The following is a 7799-nucleotide window of genomic DNA, read 5'->3' on the forward strand; positions in this document are numbered from 1 at the left end:
ATTAGAGTAGGGAAGTTAGGAGGATGTGACATGAGGAGAGAGAATGAGTGGAGAAATATAAAATTGGGGAAAATGATAAGCATGATTAAAGAAGAATTAATTAGGCTAGATGATAGGATTAGAAAAGGTGATTTGTGTAAGGAAGTTAAGTAGCGAAACAACTTCCTATACTAACCTTGAGAGGACGGTAATGCAAAAATATTTACAGATCATCACAACAGTTACAGAAAAGAAAAATAGATATAGATATAATAACATTCAAACCATAACACAATGATTTATGTGGGGAAAGCCCTTTCAGAAGAAAAAAACACTCCAAAAGTCGCCCAATATATTATTCAGCAATCAAAACAGATTACAATATACTTGCAGAGCATTCAACAATCAAAAACAAATTACAATATACTTGTACAGCAAGATCTTCTTAGGAGTACCACTAATCAAAGATTCAAAGGTAACTCAATAGCCATAAGACTTTTACACACAACCTCTATCTCACGCACCTCATATATAGGAGATAGAATAAAAGAAACTGTCAAACAGTATTACAAAACCATGAGATAAAACCACCCAATAAGGTGTAGCCGACCATATCTCCCTTCTAGATGCCCTATGATGTATCCCTCATTTTCTACAGCTCATTTGTGTGTCCTATGTATTTTGTATTTCCTATTTCAGGAGTACAAACTTCTAGAGGCCATAACTTGATAACCGTGTGTCCGATTGATGAACTGTTTGAAGCACTGGAAAGATCGCGAAGTTCTCTATTGCCTCGTAAATGGATATGCCATTTACACCCACTTTTCAAGGCATTTCAGGGCCTCTAAAGTCCTCAAAATCAAATTTAAACCTTTCATTGGACCCCTCCAAAATGAAAAATTCAATATCTTTAAAACTAGTTGTGATCTTGCGACGTAACTTTACCAAAATGCTTATCTAGCTAGCCAGAAGCTTCGGGGAGAATTTTGCACCATTTCATGCTCAAATGAAAATTTACTATAAATAGTAACCTTATGTAAATGCAAGGTTGAGACACCATTTTCCCAACAATTTGTAGGAATCACATGGTTGACTTAGTTAATTGAAGTTCATTAACTAATAGAGCTTTAGAAGAAATAATGATTGAAAAGAATTTAGAAGAATGGGGACTAATTAATTTTGATAAATTAATTATAAGAGCTATAGTGATCAAATTAATTAAACTTTATTTAATTAATTTTAAGAAGAAAGGGACCAACACAATTAAATTAATTAATTATGTGGACAGACAAAAATTAATTAAATATTGATTAATTAATTTTAGATGTCTACACTTATATTCAGACATAGTATTAGATTTGGCCAATGAATAGGATCAACCATGATGGTTAAGTTGCTCTACTCTTTATGCTTTGCAATTCCTTGACAGGTGAACCAAAGTTACCATTATTTAGACATCTTTCAATATTCATAAATGGTGTATTAATAGATGAAACCTCACACATAATTTCAGAGGTTTGTTTAATTAAAATTTTATCAACTATCCCCTTGTTTTCTATTATACACTAGCATGAGGTGAAACAGAAAACTAAACTAAAACTAAATCCTACAATACAAATCTAATATAGATTGATTAATTAATTGTTTTGGAGTGAAATCTTATCAGTTCCTTCATCCAAGGCAACAGAGTCAATTTCAAAATTGATTTGTGTTCATCCAATGGCTATAATTCGATTTGCTTGTCACTTAGTTGTTTATGCCTTACATAAATGTGCAAATCAACTACAAAACCCTACTTACTAATCCTTATTGATTCCTCCAAGTCACAACAATCTATTCGATAGAATGTAATTCCTCATTAAGGAAACCCATCAAAAAAATTACACAAAAACATAGGAGTGCAATGACAAATCAATCATGTACTTAATATATTGATTCATATGAAAAAGAAGAATACAATTTGGAGATGGTCCAACAATTTCCTTTCATCAAAATCAACAAACAATTGAAACCATTATCAAAACATGAAATTATTGCTCATCCTCTGTTGTATTAAAATTTAACAAAATATGCTCTGCCCCAAAAACTCCAAAAAATTTCTACACGGTCCTAATTTCACTCTTATATAAAAATGAAGGAGCCCTTCAAACCATTCACATCCCTTGGCTACAAAACTGTCTAACTGCACCTCTTAACCAAAAATAAACAAATTGACTCTTGAGTACTAAATCAGCAATTTTGAAGAGTCAACATTAGTTTATATAATCAACAAACTTTTAAAATTACACAGAAGATAATTTTAAAAAACAACAATGAGAATATTCATAGTGATAGATGCATGTTGATGACGCTCGTTTCTCCTTCATGTCTCGATAGATGCCTATGATCTCTAGGTCGAGTAAGGTGGTATGACTGTCGAGCAATGCATTCAACTGCATCTATTCTTCAATTAGAACGGTCCAAGAACAAGTTTAATTGTGACAATTGGTCAATATACCCCTAATTGCAATGCATAGTGTCTGAAGCATTGAGATCCCTCATTCCAAACGTTAATGAAAACATCCTTTCCAACTAAATATTTTTGTTTCTGACAATTTTTTCTTCATCATTTATAAGATCTAGTTCTTGGGCTAACATCTATGCCAATTTATTCTTCCACTCCTTCTGCACTTTGAGATTGTCATCCTACTTAAAGAAAGATGGGGGAGGTGTACTTTGCATTTGGTCATACTCGCTTAGATCCTCAACAAGCTTCTTATGATACACTTCATGTGAGTATATCCATTTATATATTGATCTCAAAACATCTTCAACATTTTCCCCTTTCAATTCATCTTTCACAGATCATAGTCTTTCCCATAACCCATTATGCTCCTTCAAAGCATTATGCTTTGTAACATATATGGCCCAAAATTTGTTAGCCAATGCAATCATCTTTTCAAATTTCTTATTGATCAAGCTAAAAGCCATATTATATTTAATAGTTTTCAATTCTAGTTAATTGATTTACCTTTTCATGGGATTTATTTATCACCTTCCTCCAATGAGTTATCTCGGTAGTGACTTCAATCAACTCCTTCTCCTTATCTAAATACTCAATAGACCACTAAGAAGTGCTACGTGCAGAAGTGCTTAGCATAGATCCTATTTTATCTCTCAAACTTGCATTCTCTTGTCTTAATTGCTCATTTTCATTTTATACCTTCTATTTTCTCTAACCAACTTCTCTATATGAGCTTTGGTGAACTTGGTTGCATGAATTGTCAAGTTTAATACCTCAATAGGATCAATATCTTCAAGCCTATGGACCACACATTGTCCACATATTTTTCTTGGGTCTTCAATGGTTAGTGGTGTCCTTCCAAGTTGATATAGTGCCCAAAACTTTAGAAACATGTCATCAGGGTTGAACCTTGATCATATATAAACATTATTTGTTGCTTCAATGCTCATTTTTACATTCAAATTTTGATTTTCCCTTGAATTATCAAAAATCACAACAAAAGACATATCCCACCCTAGAAGAATCATTACACCATCTTCTCCTAGCAATTGTCTTCCCATTTCTGCAATCATAGTCTTCATTTTTTTCCCATGTCATTCCACAGTTGCTTGTTGATATCTAGAAGCATGTCTGATGTAATATTCTTCTGCTTTTCTCTTATTTGTTTACCCTTAAATCAACAATAAATGTTATGAATTTTGTTAGAACCAATAAAATCATCATAAGAAAAAAAAATTGTCTTGAAAGATGCCTCACATCATTAGATAACTGATCTAATGACTTTATTTCAATTACCTCCCTATCTTCAGGGTGGTTATAATTTTGAATCATAGGCCTTTTAGTATACTACACATCATCATCACCTTCTTCCTCCTCTGAGTCATTAACATCAACTAAAAAAATATTTTTAGGAGTGACTTGAGGGGAAATTTGGCTAATAGGAGGAATGACCTCCATCTCCACCTGTCGCACATCATGTTCTTGGGGGAATTCTCCTACTCCTCTGAAAACATGTGCACACCACAAGTCAATCCCAAATCATATGAAATCATTCTTTCAACCCTCGCCATAGGGTCCTTTTCTTTAATAAAGGCCCCTTTGTGTGCAGGATCACTCCTCATCTTCCATCCCTCTAGTACTATAATTCTATATTACATGATTATTCATCGAGCAACATGGCTTTCCTCTTGATTTCTAACCAAATAATCATGCATGAAACACTTGTAAAAGTAACTACCTAATCTATGTGTACTCCTTCCTTTTATTAATAAAGCCTATAGGGTCAAATCATTCTCTCGGCTTACCAAATGACATCTGATGATATTCAATCTTTTTGTTAATGAGGGGATATCCTTGAAAATAAGTATTCCTAAAATCCCCAAAATTTAGTGTAGCAGGCAAAAGGATTGCTTTTTGAAAGATATAAGACACATATGATCAAATGCAAACATCTATCTAATAATTTCTAAGTAGACAATCCTATCAGGAACTGTCCTGGGTAGAAAATAAGGGGATCCTTCAAAACCATAAACTCTAGTTTTAGTGCAATCTTTGAAATAATACCATTCTCCCCAATCATGGTCAATTCTCACCTTGTCTCCTTAACCCGAGGTCTCAAAAAAAATTTAATTATAGGTGACAAACTATAATCTCAAGGATGGCCAATCTCCATGTATACCTGTTTCACAAACAATTCTAAAATTCAAATAGTGTGATATCTCACATTTATCCACATTTGAACATTGCATAAATTTCCATGTTCGTCTTGATCCTTTCTCCTCAATGGACATTTCCATATCTCTTTCTCCTAACCCTCGTAAAAAATGAGATGCATCAACATTCAATAGTGTTTGAGAATAATAATATCATTACTTCCCTTGATGGAATCCAAACTTCCATTGATTTCTTCAACCAGAAATTGTGCATAATAATATGGTCTTGCATCATGACTTTGAATGTCAACAACCAATATCATTGTGATCACATCCATACCTATGTGGGCATCAAAACCCAATACTTGGCACAAATAATAATAAGTGTCTTCAAAATATTCACGAAACAATTTCACTGAGAAGGGTGGTTGTTCATTATAAAAAAATTCCCTTAATTTCCCATTGTCCCTGGGCATATGTTGGGGTAACTTCCACCTCTTATAGCCATTTTCTAATACCTTATAATCATTTCTAACAACTCCTAGATCAAGCCTCAAATCCATACTTGTGTCCAAGACAAACACCCTGTAGAAATGGTCCCTAGTTATTGGAACAAATTCAGACCCATCTATAGAATAAGTTACTCTTCTGCTAGGGTTGTAATTTTTGGCTAGGGCCCTCATCAACTCCACATTCACAAACACATTAGGGACTGTTAATTTTGCCGAATTCATTCTCAAGGGGTTAGAAATTGGCCTATCCCTATATATTTTCCTGTAGTGGTATCTGAAAATATCATATCTTTAGTGTGGGATCCAAGCATCCTTTTAACCCCTTTGTTGATCCTCTAATCTCTCTACATTGGGTTTATTTGTTGGGATTGTCTCAGCCTTGCAACAGAGTTGGGAAATTGATCAATTAGATCTTGATTTTCAGCCCTATATTCCTTCTTCTGCCTCTTAGGTTTGGGTGGAGTAGGGGTTTATAAAGAGCTATCCATCTTTGATTGGTTTTCTCATGTAAGGGTGAAAAATTACAGTTTTTGCCATTAAATGTAGTAAAATCACTAATTTTTTCTTAGCGGCCATTACATTGGGGGAAGATGGAATTTGATAGATCTAGTATTGGTAGATCAAGATTCTGAATAGATTCCAAGAGTTTTAGATATAATTCTTATTTCCCTTTAAATTGAATTGAATTAATTAAAGATGTTAAAATTAGGGTAAATGTGTGGGAATTAAAGAAATTATGCATAAACAATGAGCTACAGTCGTCAAATGGAGTTACAAACTTGGATCTGAGCAATATATGAATGTTTTGATTTGTTCCTAGAAGGTCGACCTAAATTGTCGGGACCGCGGTGGTGGTTGTCGTAGTCCTCTAAAATTTTCATCATCCAAAAGGGAACATGTTCATCTATGTGAATAATGTCAATCCTAAAAATTGCAGCTCTATACATGTTCCTGCACACAATAGAGAAGGTAAAAAGGTTGGGAAGTAGGGGTTTACCTTAGGTCAAACTCCAATTTTGGAATTAACCATGAAATAGAATTCAAATGTAAATGACGTAGTATAATGGAAATGTTTTCCTTTTGAGGGAAAGGCTGAAAATGTTTGAACCACTAATGTTATACCTTTTTATGAAGTTTTGTTTGTCTTCACAAGGAATTAGGGTTTCATGTAGGTAGTCTTCATACAACATAGAACATGAATTCCATCTCCAATGCTTGAATCTTGACTTTACTTTTGCTCCAATACTTGAAAGAAGATTGATCACTTGCTCACTTGAATTTTCTAGATGTAATTGAGGACTTGAATTTGTTCATTAGGTTTGAAATGAGAGGGGTAGACCTCCTTTTATACATGCTAGTTGAAAAATAAATTAGTTTTCTAACACAGGCCAACACAAGATCTAGGTTCCTGCTCAAATCTTTTTACCATATTGAGACCCCAAAATGGGCCCTATTTGGGAGGACCATGGCCTTGGGTATCCTGATCCTACGCATCAGGGTCCCAGGATCTTGGGGAGAAAATGCTAATCATGAAAATTTGAGCATGATACATTGTGTGAGTAGAATTGGGGCTTCAATCAGGCCTTAGGGGACGAATACCAAGGTGAGGGCCCAAGTGAGGATAAAACTATAAGGGAGTGCAAATTAGGATGCTACATCTCAAAACAATCAAATTTCATACAAATTCCTTCCTTTCAAAATTAATCACCACCAAAGAACAAATACCAAACCTCGAATAGTAATTCACCACATTATTTCAGTAAAGACTTCAACAAAACATAGGTGTAAGCCCAAATACTTACCTCAACAACACCTTGATCACTTTTGAAACTTCATGAAATCTAATTCTCCACTCTTAATTCTTTTACAATTTTCCCACTTTCATGGATGCATGTAAGTCTTTGAGCTACTCAAGATTGTAAGTAAATACATCATCTAATCCACTTCACACAATTGTTCATCAGCTCTTATTTGTGTGAGTGTTATCACTATCAAAAAAGTAGCTAGCCATTTTAAATTTCCATCATTGATCAAAAGGAATCAATGACTATCAGTGAATTTTGAATATTGTCATCAATATGACCATCTTCAGCTTAATAGTTTGTTCTGTCGTTGAGGGCCTAGGAGAGCACCCAACAATGATCTCTTCCCCTCAGTGCACATGTTATTGTTAAGTCATTTAGTTCCAAAATGACTCCCAGCAATAGCCTTCTATCAGGTCAAATTATTTCTTGGTTTATTCATCCTCGAGCCCATCGTTATTGGGTCACTAGGCATTGAAACAAAGCCCAACAATAGATACAAGCCTCCAATGATGCTACATTGACATCCACATGTACTCCATTAGGCAAGCCATGTCAAATCCCTTCCTTGGTCATTGGATGATTGAGATAAAAAACTTTCACCAATGATACATTGAATTTTTGCTAATACTAAGCGCGGACAGTTTGACAAAGACATCTAAAAGCCACGTCACTGCAATCAATCTTTCCTGAGTCATCCTACCATCATTGTTCTATATCTTTTATCATCTATTCATTAAGTGGCACGAAGCCCTCTCAAGGATACAAATCAACTCCACCAATGTGAGGCTCACCTTCTCTTTGATAACCAATGAATCATTGAGTCATTGAGTAGCAAAATGGCTCCCAA

Source organism: Cryptomeria japonica, chromosome 7 (genome assembly GCF_030272615.1).
Source record: "Cryptomeria japonica chromosome 7, Sugi_1.0, whole genome shotgun sequence".
Lineage (NCBI taxonomy): Eukaryota > Viridiplantae > Streptophyta > Pinopsida > Cupressales > Cupressaceae > Cryptomeria > Cryptomeria japonica.